This window comes from Capra hircus, chromosome 4, assembly GCF_001704415.2.
Source record: "Capra hircus breed San Clemente chromosome 4, ASM170441v1, whole genome shotgun sequence".
Taxonomy (NCBI): Eukaryota; Metazoa; Chordata; class Mammalia; order Artiodactyla; family Bovidae; genus Capra; species Capra hircus.
In genome coordinates, this window is record NC_030811.1 from 74,589,927 (window position 1) to 74,609,541 (window position 19,615).

Genomic DNA, 19,615 nt, shown 5'->3' on the forward strand with positions numbered 1-19,615 from the left:
TGGAATTCTCCAGGCAAGAATACTGGGGAGGGTTGCCATGCCCTTCTCCAGGGGATCTGCCTGACTCAGGGATCGAACCTGCATTTCTTACCTCTCCTACACAGGCAGCAGGTTCTTTACCACTAGTGCCACTTGGGAATCTAAAAGTTTTCCATCTTGCTGGGCTGCCCCATTGTGCTTTGGATGTATTTGGAAAATAAATCTAATGCATTTGGAAAATATATTTGGAAAATGTAATAAATACATTATTAAATAAATCAAATGTATTTGGAAAATCATCTTCTCTGAGGTGGAACTTGGCTTTGTGCTTTAAATGTGTACCATGTCTCTCCTTCTAAAGAAATTTCTTAGTATACCTCAGTAACCTTCACATTTTTATGGCCATGGCCAGAAAACTTTTGAATTAGTTATGTCTATTACTTCCACTTCACTGCAATTGGTTTTCCTTAAATTTCCTGGATTTGCAGTTCTACTGAGACTGCTCTCAAAGATTACCAGTTCACCCCCAAACCTTTTATCTTTAAAGTAAATCCAAGTGTCTGCTGCATTTAGTATTGTTTGGTTACTGCTGTTACCATTATATATTCCAGCTCTTTCACTAACTGTCGATACGACTTTGTGCAAATCATTGTCTCATTTATCTTCATTAAAAATTAGGGGTTATAATCTGGACCTATACCTTTTAGGATTGAACTGAGGCCCAAGTGATATCATGTATATTTATTTAATGAACATCAATTAGTGTCAGACACTATGGTTGGCTCTGGATATACAACAGTGAGTATAATACAGCCTCAAGGACTTGAACTAATCTAAGATAGAGATAAGTGAACAGGTCATGGGATAAGTGGAAGGGAACATTATATGCTCAGCAATGTCACGGGTACACTTAGGAAACTTGAGGGCTCAGGCAAGGCTTCTCAGAGGAAGTAGATATAAGCTGAGTTCTGATGTATGAGTAGGAGTTCAGTGATGGGATAATATATGGGATATGCTCTGCATACTTTGAGGTACTAGAAAAAAGAGAATCTTTTCCTTATAAAGTCAGGAAACTAGCTTTCATGCTATTCCAACAAGCTGAAAGTGAGGTTCACTTTCAGAGAAATGTGTATATATTATGTGTAATCAACTCGATTCTCAGCTTTGGAGGAAGAAATACGTACAAAATGTCTTTTCACTACGTAATTTTGGTCTACAACCATGATTTTTGAAAATGGAAAAGAATAACTTTTTAAAGACTTTTCATTAATCTATTTGAGACAGATTAGCTCTTATATTACAATGACATAATTATAATGGTGACTAATTCCATTAATTGCATTGATTCATATTTGAATACTTGATTAGGTTCTTTTACTATCATCATTCATTTATCATTTTGTGTTTACCTTTTTTGGATATATAAATATGTTATATATATGATAATTGGCCAATTTCAATATTCCCAAGGAGTTTTAATTTTTTACTTCATGAACAAAACAACTCAGTCATCTATGCTCAGTTTTCCCTACAACATCTAGCACCACTGTTATACCTTTTTCATCCAGAACTCACCTACAGTTCATGATTCTCCATCTTAACCATTTCCAACTTTTTACCCTCTGCTCTAGCATTACCTCTAAGTACTTATAGGAGAATGCACAGTGTGCTTTGCAATTATCATCATTTGCTTCTAACTTGCTCTTCAACATTGGCAATATAAAAGCTTTCCATTTCCATATCTTATTTTAACGTGATGACTTTAAAAATAAATGCAGCCCAGGTAAAATGTTTTTTCCCCATTCATGACTGAGTGTAGTCATGGAGTTAGAAGACACAAATTCCACTAGTAGCATGACTTATATCCCACAGGCAGAAAAATAACATATATTTTCTTTAATGCCCATCTTTCTGAATATTGATTTGTGGGGCCAGTGTCACTCTGATACAACTGCAAATGTTGAAGAGTTCTGCTCTGATGCACTACTTCCTACCTATAAGCAGTGTGACTTTGCAGTTCTTGAAGGCTAGGGAAATTTCATCGGGTCATTGCTGAGGATCAGCCAACAGAAATCTACCACAGTAACTCTTTGAGGACTAAAGCATGCTAAGCCAATTACATTTCTTTTTACATCAATGCTACACAAGAAAAAACAAAGAAATAGTGACACAAGTAATTTATCTCGAAATATGGCAGTGATTTTAACGCCATTACATGCCATTTCTCATCAACAAGGTAGAAAGTAAGGTGTTTATTGCCCTCTTATAATGGGGGCAGATACCTGAATCAAGGATGGAACAGGGTGGAAGAGGTGGTATGGTATGTATTGGAATCAGTCCTGAGGCCACTGTATTTATATTCAACATTTATGACCCAGAATCAGAAATGCACTTACAGACCTGTGGCAAATTCTCAGTCAGAGGGGCTGTTACTGCTCTCAATACCACTGATTGTGTTCAAAAATACTTTAATACTTTTGAGATATTTTAGTATCAAAAGAATGCAATTTAATGCCATAAGGGTAAGCATATAAATAAGAGAACATTAAGAACAAAAATCTAGCAGCAGATATTAAAATAAAAAAAGAATATTCTGGGAAATATTAACTGTTTATAAATATAAAGCGAATGTACAAGTAACAATGATTATTAAAAAAAAATGTTCATGAAGAGCTAAGGGTCAAGGATAATTCCTTCCACTATAGTCGGTTTTAGCTACATTTTTCTACGGATGCCTCTAGTTCAGTTACTACATTTTAAATTCTTCGTGAAGGAAGTAGGGGACAGTTAGAGAAGAGCGAAAAGTCAAGATGAAAGGAATAGAAAACTGGTTCACAAAGAAAGATGAAATAAATGGGGTCACTTTAGGCCTGGGGAGAAAAACAAGTAATAGGGGGCTTGATTACTATTTTCTAATACAGGCTGGATCATGTCAGTGTGCCGAAGAGTTATTTTCATTATTAATCAAATGAAAATAAAGCAAGACACAGAAAACAAGACTCGAATGAAAAGAAATGGGCTACCATGAATGTTAAAGAAATATTGGACAGATAATTTTTTATGAAATATGGAAAATATCAAACTATGAATTAGAATTACTTGAAAACATTTTGCAAATCATTTCCTCGAGCGCATAAAAATATTTTTTGTTTTTTATAAGATAAACAAGCATTCATCATAGAAAATCTAGAAAAAATAGTGAGCGAAAGAGATGACTATAAAAAGCATCCCACAAAAGAGAGAGCTAAATCCTTCAGTCTTTGTTTTTTCACATATGTGTGTGTGTGTTGTGTTTTTAGCAAAACAGGATACCTTTGTCTGTTCTATTTTTGACCGAATTATCCCTCCAGTTAAAATCATACGTGAACACTTTTTCATACCTTTATAGTATTCTACTGTCCCTTAAAGTGAAAGCTTAGTTGTGTCTGACTGTGATCTCATGGACTGTAGCCTGTCAGGCTCCTCTGTCCATGGAATTATCCAGGCAAGAACACTGGAGTGGGTTTGCATTACCTTCTCCAGGGGATTTTTCTGACCCAGGGATCGAAGCTATATATAATTATAAAATTTATATACATATATATATAATATAATATAATTTTCTGACAAAGGGCTCAAAGCCATATTTCTAATATAAATTTCTAGAAGCAAATTGTTGAATCAAGGGTTTGGAGAATTAACATTTTTTTAAATTAAAAATATAAACTTATGCATAAACACATGCGGCAATAATACAAAAGCATGCACTTTAAAGGTATATAACATATTTAAGATGTTACTTGACTTTGTCTAGCAAATAGAAAGGATGTAGAAAGACACAAACAGAACTTCAGCTTGATTTAGAATTTTCTATGTCCTAAACATTCCAGCTAAAGAGAAAAGACATGTTTATAATTCTCCTACTAGGTGACAGAATGCATGGGAACTACTCTCTCTATATATTTCTATAATCAAAAAACTCTTCAAAGTAAAATAACTATTGTTGAGAAAAAAACAAATTCTAAGGGCATCAGTAACTGTTTCTTAATTATCTTTGATAAAATCTGAAATGATTGCTAATACCACTGACAGTGTGAAAGAATGACTTTTTCTAAAAACTCAGATATAACTGAGTATTACAACTTTAAAACATAATATACTGAAAACTAGACATACCAGAATCATCCTATAACCGTTAGTATAGAATAGAGTTGAATAAACAGTAAGAAATATTAACTATGCCTTAACAATACTGACACTGGAAAAATAAAGGTTATTGGAAACCTTTTGAGTCGTAAGGGTTAGAAAGACACTTATAGACAAGTTACACTACATTAGTGCATTTCACCTTCCTTGTAAAGAGCATACTCAAACACCTGAGGAGGTGATCTATGTGATGAGGACAGGTAGAACACAGCATCCTGGATCCACCCTGGACAGTAGGTACAATCTTCTGTAATCTTAATGTGAGGCAGTTATCGTTCATGCCAATAGAGTCAAGAACTCTGCAAAAACCTAGTAGGCACATGACTTAGCCTACACAAGGACTCTGATTCTGTGGTCTTTTTCTGCACATCTTTATGACTTCAAGTTAGAAGAGCTTAATACCATTTTTTCCTCAGTTTGGTGGTAAGCATCATATCTTTTAAGAATTGAAGCTTTAAAAACTGACTTCTTCCCTACTTTTTAGGTAAAAGCGGCATTTACTTCCAAATTCCAAACTGTGGACAAAGATAACAAATTTTCAGGTGTCATTAATAGCAAGTCAATTGTGTTTTACACTATTATATTTCAAATATAACATAGAAAGTAAAGTACTATACTGGTCTGGTAGACATGAACAATTCTGAATTGTTTCAATATTCCTAGAATCTCAATAATGATATGTGAAGGTTTGATGATTCATGTCTATTTTCACTGAATCATTTTCTTTATAGGTATCTTTAGGAATCTAATTTCTACCCGTTTGACCAAATGCATTTACAATAAGCAGACCTCAATCTGATTATTTTATTTTATTATTTTTGGGGTTTTTTTTCCCCAGATTTTATTTATTTATTTATTTTTTGCTTTACAATATTGTATTGGTTTTGCCATACCTCAACATGAATCCGCCACGGGTGTACACATGTTCCCAATCCTGAATCTCCCTCCCACCTCCCTCCCCATACCATTTCTCTGGGTCATCCCAGTGCACCAGCCCCAAGCATCCTGTATCCTGCAGTGAACCTAGACTGGCAATTCATTTCTTATATGATATTATACATGTTTCAATGTCATTCTCCCAAAATTTTAAAATTCTTTCAGTTAATTCTATTCCAAGCACAGTAAAATTGATCTAATTTATTGTTCAGAAATTAAGTTATTACAGCCAGAAAGAGAAATGAGAAGAAAAAGAACAACAACCATGAAATCAACTACGCTACAGCTAGTTCAATAACAGAGAGTAGACAGAGCTCCAGAATAAATTTTATTTTCTTTGAGATTTTCCTTGAGTTACAATCTTTCCTTTTCCCTCTATTTCAAATGGAAACCTGTCACTTCCAGAATTCTCTTTTATTTCTGTTAATATACCTGAGCCCTAGGCTCTGACAGGTCAATTGGCCCAGAACTTCTGGAACTCATGGTATTTTATGGTAGACATCAGAGAGGAGCAGGGCTTGGGAAATACAGCCCCCATACCCCCAGAAAAGGAGTGAGTGGCTTGTCAATAAGGCTCACCCTTACATTTAAGGGATAGGGGTCTTCAGTTAGCAATATAAATATATATTGTTCCCTTCAATAAATATATCTTAAGTGATATATGTCTTCAGTTCTACAGTTCACAACAATAAAACCACAGGGAAAATTCCATTTAGATGGAGCTCCAAATTTTATTAACATCTTATTTACTATTAACTTCAAATATAAAAATGTTTGCCTTCAGTTTAAACCATATTAGCAATTGTATAGTGCAGTTACTGGTCACAAGTGACCGGAGTGGTTTAGTTGATTAGTTTTGAAGGCTTCATCTTACTTAATAGCTTTTAAATTAGTAGAATGAATGTTGTTGAAAGAAAAACAGCATTAAAGAAGAATATGGAATTGGGTTACAATTTTGTAAACAGTCTGTGCAAAGACACTTATGATTAACCAAGGAATGATATTTGAAATTCATAGTTCAGTTCAGTTGCTCAGTCATGTCCAACTCTTTGCGATCCCATGAATTGTAGCATGCCAGGCCTCCCTGTCCATCACCAACTCCCAGAGTTCACTCAAACTCATGTCCATCAAGTCAGTGATGCCATCTAGCCATCTCATCCTCTGTCGTCCCCTTCTCCTCCTGCCCCCAGTCCCCCTCAGCATCAGGGTCTTTTCCAAAGAGTCAACTCTTCGCATGAGGTGGCCAAACTATTGGAGTTTCAGCTTTAGCATCAGTCCTTCCAATGAACATCCAGGACTGATCTCCTTTAGGATGGACTGGTTGGATCTCCTTGCAGTCCAAGGGACTCTCAAGAGTCTTCTTCAACACCACAGTTCAAAAGCATCAATTCTTCGGTGCTCAGCTTTCTTCACAGTCCAACGCTCACATCCATACATGACCACTGGAAAAACCATAGCCTTGACTAGACGGACCCTTGTTGGCAAAGTAATGTCTCTGCTTTTCAATATGCTATCTAGGTTGGTCATAACTTTCCTTCCAAGGAGTAAGGGCCTTTTAATTTCATGGCTGCAATCACCATCTGCAGTGATTTTGGAGCACCCAAAAAATAAAGTCTGACCCTGTTTCCAGTTTCCCCATCTATTTCCCATGAAGTAATGGGAGCAGATGCCATTATCTTCGTTTTCTGAATGTTGAGCTTTAGGCCAACTTTTTCACTCTCCTCTTTCACTTTCATCAAGAGGCTTTTTAGTTCCTCTTCACCTTCTGCCATAAGGGTGGTGTCATCTGCATATCTGAGGTGATTGATATTTCTCCCAGCAATCTTGATTCCAGCTTGTGCTTCTTCCAGCCCAGCGTTTCTCATGATGTATTCTGCATAGAAGTTAAATAAGCAGGGTGACAATATACAGTCTTGACATACTCCTTTTCCTATTTGGAACCAGTCTGTTGGACCATGTCCAGTTCTAACTGTTGCTTCCTGACCTGCATATAGGTTTCTCAAGAGGCAGGTCAGGTGGTCTGGTATTCCCATCTCTTTCAGAATTTTCCACAGTTTATTGTGATCCACACAGTCAAAGGCTTTGGCATAGTCAATAAAGCAGAAATGGATGTTTTTCTGGAACTCTCTTGCTTTTTCGATGATCCAGCAGATGTTAGCAATTTGATCTCTGGTTCCTCTGCCTTTTCTAAAACCAGCTTGAACATCTGGAAGTTCATGTTTCACATATTGCTGAAGCCTGGCTTGGAGAAGTTTGAGCATTACTTTAGTAGCATATGAGATGAGTGCAATTGTAGGGTAGTTTTAGCAGTTTTTGTCATTGCCTTTCTTTGGGATTGGAATGAAAACTTTTCCAGTCCTACACCAACGAAGAAGTTTGTTTTTCCTTTATTCTTTCCTTCTTTCAGTCAATACACATTTAATTTGCACTTTAATTAGACACTGCAAAAAACCATGAGGATATATTAATTCATTAAAGATGAGAAGGCAAGAGGTAAATACAAAGTTGCAATATGAAATGATAAATGTATAGACCAAGACAACTAAATGTCAAGTAAGCTAGAGGGTAAAGCTATTAGAAGTGTAGGGTTAGACCAGGCAGGTTTGAGAAGGCATCTCAGAAACATGTGACAGCTTAAAGGTATTTGAAAGGTCAATAAGAATATTCCATGGAAGGGAGGCTGAGAGACATAGAGGAGCATAGACCGTTCCCAGAACTGTGCGTGGTCACACATGAACAGAAAAGAGGGTTTATCCCGTGGGCAAGGATTTGCTCAAGAATTTTAGGCCAGGATTGATTTGATTTGCTTGTAGAAGTTTCACTCAGTATTCTGTGGAAAGGAAAGGGTGTAGGAGAGCAAAAGATGCGAGGCAGGGGGACCAATATGGGCTAATTACAGTGGTTCAGGTTAGAGAGGATGAAAGCCCAAGGCAGCCCGGAAGGTACAAGAAAAGAGAGAAGGTGGGTGGATTTAAGAGACAGTGCAAAACCAACAAGGACTTCAACCTGCATCCACATATCAAAGGATCATTACATATTAATATGTAATTTTATATACATATATAATAAACAAATATATTTATATTGTTATATAATATAATTTTATATTGTTATAATATATATATTATAAATGTTAACATTCTTTCAGCTTTATGAAGCAAACTTTAGTAACCCATTCTTTATAAAATCACAAACTAGTTTGTAACAAATTATTTTCATTTTATATTTCAAAATATCTAGTGTTGATTTCCACATAATTAGAAGGGATCACAAAAATATTGCTAAAATCAGCAGGCCTACTGAAATAGATTTTATAGAACAAACTTTTGGACTCTGTGGGAGAGAGAGAGGGTGGGATGATTTGGGAGAATGGCATTGAAACATGTATAATATCATGTAAGAAATGAATCACCAGTCTAGGTTCGATACAGGATACAGGATGCTGGGGGCTGGTGCACTGGGATGACCAAGAGAGATGATATGGGGAGAGAGGTGGGAGGGGGGTTCAGGATTGGGAACTCATGTACACCCATGGCGGATTCATGTCAATGTATGGTAAAACCAATATAGTATTGTAAAGTAAAATTTAAGAAAAAAAGTAAAAAAAAAAAAAAAAGCTGTCTAATCACCTCATCTATCTCTGAGAAGAACAAACGTCAGAAGAACTTTGTCACAAAGACTTATGATTACCCGTGGAATCTTTGAGGCACCAATATTCACCCACATTACCATTTCTTTTAGGGCTGAATCAGTCCTGGAAACAGCCATCCGATGAGGGATGATGTACAGCCAGTGTTTACCCACTTACATGTACTGTACTCATCTTTATGATTCAATCCTCTATTATTCTGTTAAAGAATTCCTTAACACAATAATACATTTATTGCATTTGGAAGAATAAAAGTTGTGAAGCATCTTCCTGTTGATTCATTTCATTATTTTTTTTAATTTCTATCAGTATTTCCCTTTTTCTTTTACATTAAGAAAGCACTATTAAAATATAATGGAATCTTTTAAAGCAATTTACCAAATTCTGAATGGTTTTGGTGTTAAATATGATTATAACTGCATGTGGTTTATTATCTTGCTTCACAATATAGATGAGATCATTAGTTTAATGATTTAAACCTCCCAATAAAAAGAAATTAACATAACAGAATGAGCTAATTCATCTTATTACTACTCAATAGGCCTCTTTGGGGAGGGAAAACATTCTGTAATTAATGACACAATATTGGTGCACTGAAAGCTAACACAAGCACAACATACTCCCTCATTCTCTTGAAGGCCTTTCTCCAAAGGCCTGGGAGCCACTGAGACTAGCTAGTGAAAAAGTTTTCAACAGGACTTGCCAGGGTGCTATTAGAAGGGTATAAAAGAATAAGAGCTGGGTCATGCTTCATTGTAAACAGAATGGGCTTTTTCCCTTAAGAGCAAATACTGACACAAAGTTAAACAATGAAGGTTTGAAATATATTAAAAATTATTTTTTCAAAGTACATCGCATCAGTCATTTTACAACAAGAACTCTGCTAATATGAGTGGGGAAATTTTGATTCATTTTGTAAATGAGGAAACAGGTAAACAAGCATTAAATGGTTTTCCCAAGGTCACCCATAAATTTGATGTCACAGTGGAGACTGGATTTCATGAATCCTGACTCTTATCCTTATATCTTTCTTTTCCCCATAAAGTGGTTAACATGATAATACTCCCTTCAAGAATAAGATTAAGACAATAAGAACACTTTCTAACCATGTTCTATGCTATTGCTTTTGGAGTAAAAAATGACTTTCATTCATGCTTCCCTGAATCTGACCTTCTATGAGTTATTATACTTGGAATGTTTATGCCGAAAGCCCAAAACCCATTGTCCTCATGGGAGGAAATTCACTGAACAGTTTTGGAACTGATCCTCAAAGGAGAAATAGATAAATACACCTTTCCATTTAAAAATTTACTTACACTTTCTATTTTTAGCTTAGAATTGACAGTGGATGCCTTTTCATCCTACCAGCTGGTGTTTTTAAGCGTTTTTATTGCCAAGGGAAAAGAAAATTTTATTAAACATTCTGGCCATGTACAGACAGTGAGGCATAAATGAATGCAACAAATGAAGACTAAAATTCATTTCAGATTAAAAGATCCTGGACCAATTATCTTCTAGTGCAAAGATAAGACATCTGGAATAAAGATCAGAGGCAGATAACAAGGAAGACTTAGGGTCCAATGACTTAGGGTTTGATAGGACACATGGGGATTCTTTTCCCCCAGTAATGGTAGTTGTGGTTGATTTTGTTATCATAGTAGCAATCATAAGCACAACGACGAAAACCTGCATTTTATAGTACTGTAAGTCCACAGAAAACATCCATGGTGATTACTTCACTTAATCTTTACAATAACTCTATGGTAAGTATTTTTCTGTCCTGTTAGCGATCGAGAAACTGAAGATCAAAGATAAATCTGACTTAAAAAAAGAAACTTGGCAAAAATCATTTGGGTCTTGGGCACCAATGCCTACCTCACCCCAGGCCTAGCTCTTCTGTCTTCCTTAAAACCCAGACCTTTGGATCCTGACTTTTCACAGGGTGGCTGTGCTGCTTTTGACAGGTTAGGACTCTGTGACTCAGGCGTCCAGACTCTGTTATCAACACGAGCCAGGCAGGGCTCTGGCTCTGCCTCTCTGCCCCTGCCTCTCTGCCCCGAGGCATCTGCTGCCTTCTCTGGTGGCAGTAGAGATGGGATTGGTGGAAAAGACTGGGACATCAGAGTTAAGAGATTTCTGCCCACCAGAGTTAAGAGTTAAGAGGATCCAGGCAGGTTCCCAGCAAAAGCCACCATTGGAAGGAGGAGTGACCAGCACGTTCCACACTCCAGCATATGTTGTATCCAGTTTTACACACTTAGGGAAGGGCGTTAATATTGAAATTTATGTTTATGCTTTCTTTCCCTCCTTTTTTATTGGTGTGTGCAGAAATTCTGTAGGAGGGTTACCATAGTAACAGAAAAGTAAGAGAAATGATATTTCACCTTGAAAATGCATATCATAGGCTATTTAATAAAGTGGCAGATCTGCTTACCCTCACAGATGAAGACAAAGCCTTGTAAGGTTACTTCCAGTTGGCTTTACTATTGTTCCATCATATATACATATATATTTACATTATGTATACCTGTGTATTTTTTAATAATAATGTTCAAAAGGAAATTTTACTTTTTGAGGTTGAAATCAAAGAATCTTTCTTATTAGATAAATTATCAATGCTTTTTGACTATATATATATATATATCCTCACAATGTATATATATATTTTTAAATAATACTGTTCAAAAGAAAATTTTACTTTGGGAGGTTGAAACCTAAGAATCTTCTTTATGAAATGAATTAGCAGTGCTTTGTTCTGACACATAAGTAAACCTTGCAAATGCATAAAGCATGCTGTGGGAAGAATGCTTTTGTTTTTTGTTTGTCAGTCATACTTGATGACTATAATAACGGTAATCAGATCATTTTCTCTTCCATTCTCACACCCCCGGCAGCCCAGCTACCCAGCAAATCACCTATAACAACCAGTGTCTCTGATCACAGAATAGTCCGTGGGATGATTTCCCTTGGTTCTATGGAGACAGGAAGATGTTCAGGACAGGAATGATAAAACGAGCAAAAGAAATCTTGTTCTTCACTTAGGCCTTTAATTTTATGTCATAAAAAGGCAGAAATGATATCTGAAGAGCAGTTTGGAAAAGTTCATAAGAACAGGAGAGTTTATAAGAATCTAGACTAAAGTTTTTCTAGGTTTCTGCTCCCTCCCTTTCCGGGAATGCTTTGTATTCACGTCCTATTTATGGAATGGTCTGCGCTGGGGCCCAGAGGGTGAGCACTGTTCCTGCCTGATGAGTGGGACAAGATAGATTTTCAAGGGCATGTATTAATTACATTTAAGTTAATGCCTTAACACAGACTTTGGAACCAGCAAGATTCCAAATATTGTTTAAAATCCTGGTTCTTGTATTTACAAGCTGTACGATTTCTGACCATTAGTTTATCATTGCAAAGTGAAGTAATAAGTGAAGATTAAGTGAGTTAATGTACAGTGTCTGACGTACACTGAGAAACAATATGAACTGAAACGCTGCTCAAGTAAAAGGTGTCCACAAAAGCCAAAGAAGGTAGTAACTAGCTGACCGGTAGGGGTAGAAGAGAAAGGGGGTGGGCGTCCATGAAGAGATGTGTAAACTAGATAAACACCTTATAAGAGAAAGAAGTATAGAGGAAACAGGGTGACAGATTGGGAAACCGACTGTAATCTTGGCTTCCACTTCTTGCTGTGGATTTTGAAAGACAAAGGGATCATGCAAGCATGATCATATTGAGGATTATGGAGCAATTTGCATACACTGCACAGAGCATTAAAGGAGCTGTGCTAAGTCACTTCAGTCATGTCTGACCCTTCCTGACCCCATGGACTGTAGCCAACCAGGCTCCTCTGTCCATGGGATTCTCCAGACAAGAATACTGGAGTGCATTGCCATTTCCTTCTCCAAAAGGAGCTGGGGGGCATTTTTTTTTTGGCATGGGAAACAGGGAAGATTTTATTATGGAGAGATATGGACATGGAGGGGTTTTAACAAGATTACTGGTAATCCTTCAGGATCCCAGGTCATAGGGGGAACTGTAGCCAATTGCAGAAGGTTAAAGGTCATGTGGAAAATGAAGTGGAGCACAGCACATATATTACTCTTTTAAATAGATTTGAAGAATAAATAGATGAGGAATACAGGAGAATTGCTTGAAGGAGAAAGTGAAGGTTTGATGCTTTGTCTTTTAGGATTGGTGAAATATGTTCCTCTTTAGAGACTTCAGAGAATGATTTGGTGGCAAAGGAGAAACGAACGAGTGATGATGGACAGATGAAGGCCCTCAAAGAGGCAGGCGGGAAAGGGAACAAAGATGCAAGTGGAGGGAACAGGTGAACATCTACATTGTTCTTTAAGACAGAAAAGAAGGGAGAGAGGGTAGGTTAAGACAGCCGTTTTAAATTGGAAAGCAAGAAATGTGAGGGTTCTCACAAGTCATAGATCCTTTAAATTGGTGGACATGGTAGTTATAAATGAATGTGAAAACAGAATATATTTTCATGTGATTTACATAAGAATCAGAACCATATGTCTTGAATATTTATTATTATACAATATTTATTAAGCTCTTCTGTGTAACTGTACAAGTTTCCAAATGGAAAGCACAGCCAAGAAAACAGTTTGCATGCGCCAGGCAAAGCCTGAAGATACAGCTATTGCCCAGTATTCCCTGCAAAGCACCATTTCTTTGGTAAATTCAGTATGGTCTATGGTCTGATGCTAGGTTCAGGCATGCTCTGAATGAATCCATTTCAGAGATAATCAGTTTGAAACTGAAACATTCTCCCTAAAATGAGTCAGTAAACAATCTGGGGTAGGACAGTCCAGTGATTCAAGAATTAAACCATCCTGTTTCTATCACAGGAATGTTGATGTTGTTTCCTGTCAACTGTTGTAAATAAGAAAAGAGAAACTATCACTTAATGAAACACAAACGCAAAACCAAAATCTTACAATAAAGTCCAATTCCTAATAGCATTGTTATTCAAATGACCCTGTAGTTCTCATTTGCTAGTTGAGAATTTATGCAGGAACAAAAAACCTATAATAATTTTAAACTAAATTAACTCCTGATGAATAAGCACATACTAAAGGAAAGAAACATTCAAAGCTAATGAGAATACTGTTTAAATGTGATGGGAATGAAATTGTAAATTGGTAAGCATAAAACATTTCTAATTGGAAGATTTGTATTTTGTGTGCTGGGTTGGTCATATTAGTTTGCATAGGAAAACTTATTGATTATTTTGGATATACTATTAGAATGTTTAATTTGTATGAGATAAACAGACTACAATGGAAATCACTTTTACATGTAAAAGGAATGCAATTCTGTACTTTAATTTACTGTATGACTCTAGGCCCCCACCTCTACACTGAAGGCGGGTGGTGGGGGAGCCTGAGCAGCTGGTCTTCCCTGGTGATGTACTGCTCCCCAGCATGTATCTGGTAGAGCCCTGATATCTGCCTGCCCTCCCTGAGGCAATGTGTGGGTTGCTGTTTTTAATGCCTCTCAATCTACATTGAGTTTTTGCACATGGAAAAGTTCCTGCTCTCTTGCCAAGCTTGATAGGGTCATCTCTTTATTTGCAATGCTAAGGGAAAATACCTACAAAGGAATAGGAATGCGGAACTTCAGCTGGAATAGACCATGATCTACAATAGGAGACACACACCTATGAACACATCAAAAAGCCCCTAAAACTCGGCTGAAAGTGATCATTTTCCAGTCCATTTCTCTCAACTGTATGTTCTGTGGGGCAGCAGAGTATTGCCAGGATTCGTAGTTAACTGACTGCTGATGCAAAGGTAAATCTTAGGAGTCAGGATAGAAATGAAACAACAGAGCTGCATATCTGAGTCTCCGGTCCAATCTAAACCCTGTATTATCTGTCAGAGCTACAGCTGGAGTGAAGCCCAAGACTCCTGCTCTCTGAGACCTACTCTTCTGGATCTGAGCCCCCTCAGCATAAATTCTGGGTCCCTGGGTACTATCACTGAGTTCCAGATGAACTCAGTATGTAAATGGATGTAAATTCTAGACCCTCTACAGGGGTCACCAACACCTAGGATATGGCAGGAGGACGACCAAGCATGGGTATCTGTGGCCATTGTAACTGCAGCTCCATAAGGACCCCATGGATCATAGCTTACCAGGCTCCTCGGTCCATGGGATTTTCCAGGCAAGAGTACTGGAGTGGGGTGCCATTGCCTTCTCCAGGGGATGTTCCCAACCCAGGGATTGAACCTGGGTCTCCTGCATTGCAGGCAGATGCTTTACCGTCTGAGCCACCAGGGAAGAATGGTTGGCACATAAAAAAAGGCTCCCCTGATAAGCACTCAGGAAGCCTACACTGGGCCACAGTGTGAAAATACTTGGGGCATCAACAGTGAAGAGGCTTTAAACTGCAGAACTATTTGTACCAGCCACATGGAAAATAAGAATAAGCTAATCCTCCACAAAAATTCCTCATCTCCAAACTTTTCCGCTGAACTAGAGTGCTATATCTACCTGGATTTGGGGGCAAGGTATTAGGGTACTAGGGTACCACATACATCACATACATGGTACCACACTGCATCACTCATCTGTGCACCTTCAACAGGCCAGCTCCTGGTCCTCACACATCCCACTACCTAGAGTTCAGAAACCTGGGGTTTATTCCCAACTCAGCTTCTGAGTTCCATCTTAGTCCTGACAAAGGGGAACTGAAAGAGCCCACGGGCAATTACCCAAACCTTGTGCTCCCCCTCTGGTGACCACTACACTAATTTATTGAATGTTTACTGAGGCACACTAGATGATGAGGACAAAAAGGAAGATAGAATATATTTGAAGACTTGAAGTGAAATACAAAGGATGCATAGGAATTCCCTGAGCTCTATCCTGAGTTACACACAGCACCTGCCAAGGAATTCACAAGGTTCAGCGCAAATGAACATTCAGAGCCCTTTGTTCAGAAAGTATTAAGGATCTCAAGACGGGGACAGCAGGGCAGTAAATCATGGGGGGCCCCTTCTGAGCCTGAAACAGTCATGACACAGGCTGCATGCCCAGGAAGCCAGCCCTAATTACACAACCTTTATTTCTTTGCCTAAAGTCCAGTCTCCCAAGATCTCAGAACATGTCTTTTATCACTTGCCTCTCATTCTCAGTGGAGACTCTGGATCCTGCTAATGCTGGCAGACTTAGCTGCCTGCCTGGAGCTTTGTTGCATGCTCTAGACTCTTGACAAACCTGTGTCATTGAAGCTGGGGTTCCCTGACACTACATTCCTACAGAACCACCCCTGCAACCTGTTGCTATATGTAGACCTGCCCTCTCACAGCCCCCATCAGCTGGACCTCTCTCACAGTCAGATGGATGGACTTTCTCTCCTCCTTTGACCATCTGACACCCGCCCGAGGGGGTGAAAGGGTAGGTATAATTCAGGTCCTGGACCTTCCAAATTCTTCAGGCTCTGGGGGTGAGAGAGAGAGATGTCATGAAGCCATTCCCTTAGGCTGAAGAGAAATGTCTCAGGATCCCGAACTCAAGTGGACCAGATGAAAAGTAGTATGATGGCCTTCTTGGCCCTTTTATACTAGTAAAGGAAAAGTGAATCAATGAAAATAGCATTGCTCCCCAAAGATCAACACGGAGTTTTGATATGTACATGCTTTTAATATGTACATGGTCAGCATTTTCCTTTCTCCTCTTGAAAGTCATCCAAAATCGCACTCAATTTTTGGCAAAACTAGGAGAAGAAACTCTAAAATATTTGTAGGGGTTACCAAAAACAATCAAGTTCACTCAGAAGCTGCATGAAAGAAACTGGAAAGGAGCCAAGCAGCGATTTCTATGCAAGAGCTCAGCTATGGTGGTCTCAGAAAGTATTGACAAAAACACACATTCTTAAGCCAAGAGGCCCATTCCAAGAGGACCGTGCTTGCAGCACTGCAGGTAGAATCGGGAGTGAGCTGACCTGGTTTAGTTCACAGAAGCAAAGGAGGAGGAGCTACACCATCAACCACGGACACAGCCATATATACAGGAAGCCAAGAAGAAGAGCCGCAGGTCAGTGAATCCCGGTTATCAAGCAGTACAACTCTTATCCTTTCCTGCCTTCAATTTTCAAAAAAGCAATAGAAAATCTATAGTATCCATTTTTCACAGGAAGCTATCAAAGTGATCTCCCCCATCCCTAAAAAGAGTCATGCCAACATGCTTCTACCAGAAAAGTTTACCAAACCCAGAAAAGGAATATAATTGTGATGCTACTTAAACTGTCCCAGGAAAGAACAATAAGAGGGACATTTCCAAATTGTTTTAATATAATAAGCATAATATTAATACCAAAAGATGATAGAGTGTCCACAAAAAATTCCCAAAGGTCAATGTCTCTTACGGATGTCAATGTAAAAATCCTAAATAAAATATTAGTAAATGGAATCCAACAGTGCATTAAGGAATAATGATAAAAAGATGATCTAATATTTAGAATTATATTAATATAATTCATCATACTAGTAGTTTCAAGAAAATTAAAATATAGGATCAGCACCACTTTCAATTTTTTTAAAAAAGAACATTCCTTGAAATGAGAATTAAAGACACTGACTTTCACAATAAAATATATTTCTCTTAGTGCAAAAGTCAACATCACAACCAGAAACTGAAAGGATGGGAATAAGACATGGGAGACAGATTTTTCACTGTCTTCATGATGTTTAAATAGTATGAATGAATTACCTATTAAAAACTGTATGAATAATATGTTAAGAAAGAAAAGACCTTCTCATCAGGCTTTCTGTCCACAACCCCACTCTCACCTGCAGTAAACCCCCCAACCATGTATGAGGGGCCTTAAATCCTCTGCCTCACCTGCCTCAGTAGGGAAGACAGACTTAAGGAGGTAAGTCCAAAAGGAATCCAGAAGCCAAAGGGATCAACAGGAGCACGCTTCCTGCAGACCCAGAGCTTCTAACCTCCTCCCCTCCTCACCTGTCATCATGCTGTATCCTCAGCACTTTGCCCCAGGAATGTCCATGCTCTGCGGGATGGCGCGAAGGAGGTGGAAACGCCTCCATGTCAGGGTGGGTAAGTGTGGAGTGAGCTTTGAGACCCTCTGTGTCACTAGCGCTTGTCTGCTCAGTCCTGCTTCCCTGGATCTTTTGGAGCCTGCAAGTAGCATTCAAAATCAGATGGAGGAAGAAATGGAACGCCTCTACTGTTACAGATGAGCTTTCTTAATAGCGAAAGGACATGATAACTTAAAATAACGAGCCCCAAATCACTGAACGAGAGGAAAGGCAGAGGGGAAGGAATTAACAATCCTAATATCCAGACCTACTATGATTAATAAGATGTGAAAATCTCAGAGATACTGTGTAGAGACAAATCAATAAAGTTGCCACATAAGCCAATTCTGCTCATTTATTGGAACCAATTATCTTATGTAAAATGACTATGTCCAAAATAACAAGTTTAAGATTTTTGTATTTACTAAGTTACTTGGAACAACTACAAATATTTCAAAATGTATCAAGGGTATCTCACCCACATATTCACTCTTACATCTCCTTTACATGATACACATTTTTGGGGGAGACAAACAACTTTCTGTATAGCTTTAAAGTCTGTGGATCATTGATTTAAAAATCTTGCTCTTTTGTTAAGAAAAGGTATTATAATTGAACATGAAAGTTATAAAATGGTAAATAAAAGTGGCATCATCATGATTCATACCTTTTCGGTATAATTCCATCATCCCCAAACAATTTATCAACAATTAATTGAGCATTACCACTTGCTGAAGATTGTTTGCCACCCTGCTTTTGGACAAGAAGGGCATATGAAGGAACAGCAAAACAAATCAGGAGTAAGACTGGAATTAAATGGCTGGTTCCTGTCCTTTGATCAGTGGATGGACGGGTCCTCAAACTTTTGTTTTGGTCGCTGTGAGCACATTTTCACAGAATTTAATGACTTCCACCTCTGGAGTCAATATCTCAGTTCAGCGAACATTTCAGTCTCTCTGCAAAACCAAGGTTGAGAGTATCCATGAGGTTTCACATGTGTCTATTTCATCAGTTCACAAAATATGTTCTTGTATATTGTATATATTCTTGCATACTTCTTGTATTCCCATGTACATTTCCTTCCCTTTGGGCAGATAATAAAACTGTCCAACAAATTAAAACCCAGATGGAGACCTGGTCCTGCAAAGAATGATGCTGAGCATATCTTCCAGGCCTTCTCTAATCCTCAGCCTGGATCACAGCCAGCCCACAAGCTGCCAGTCAAGAGGGGGCCCACCTAGTGTGGGAAGAATGGCAGATGGCACACTGGGCAACCTGCCAACCGCCTTTTGGGTCCTAAATTTGTTCAGTGTTCATGAGATGAAAGCAATTGCTGTTTCAGGGTTTGAAGAGGTGGCAAGGAGAAGAAACAAGAAAAAGCAAAGCTCGGAAAGGCAATATCTTCTTTCAGTCCTTTTCGTGATGAATGACTGACTCATTTACCTACTACAGACATTGCAGCAGGAAGAGAGTCACCAGGGTGTAAACACCTAAGAGCCTAAAAGGATGGATCCAACTTAGAAAAGAACTTTGCTAACTACACCACTAATGGGATGAAAAGTGTAGCTTAAAAGAGGCTCCATCTGGGCAAATGCACAACTGACAGCAATCCTCTGGAGCCCCTTGATCAGGAAAGTCTGCCTCCACGAGAGGGTTAGACTGCGTCCTTAGAAGCAGAGCCAGAGCTAAGTAATTTTGCAAGTGATTTATGAGGAGTATTCTCAAGAGACACACTTGTAAGGAAATGAGGAAGGAAGGAGATGCCAGGGGAGGGCCACCTATGAAGGGAAGGAAGCAATTATCCTCCAATAAG

General features: G+C 38.3%; 1 protein-coding gene and 1 non-coding gene across 3 annotated transcripts in view; both read right to left on the reverse strand.

Annotated features, from left to right (window-relative positions):
- LHFPL3 (lipoma HMGIC fusion partner-like 3) overlaps nt 1-19,615 on the reverse strand; it is a 640,749-nt gene that overhangs the window by 449,271 nt on the left and 171,863 nt on the right. The window lies entirely within an intron of this gene.
- On the reverse strand, nt 14,969-15,040 carry TRNAC-GCA. The gene has a single exon. It is a non-coding gene; the product is annotated as a tRNA-Cys (tRNA).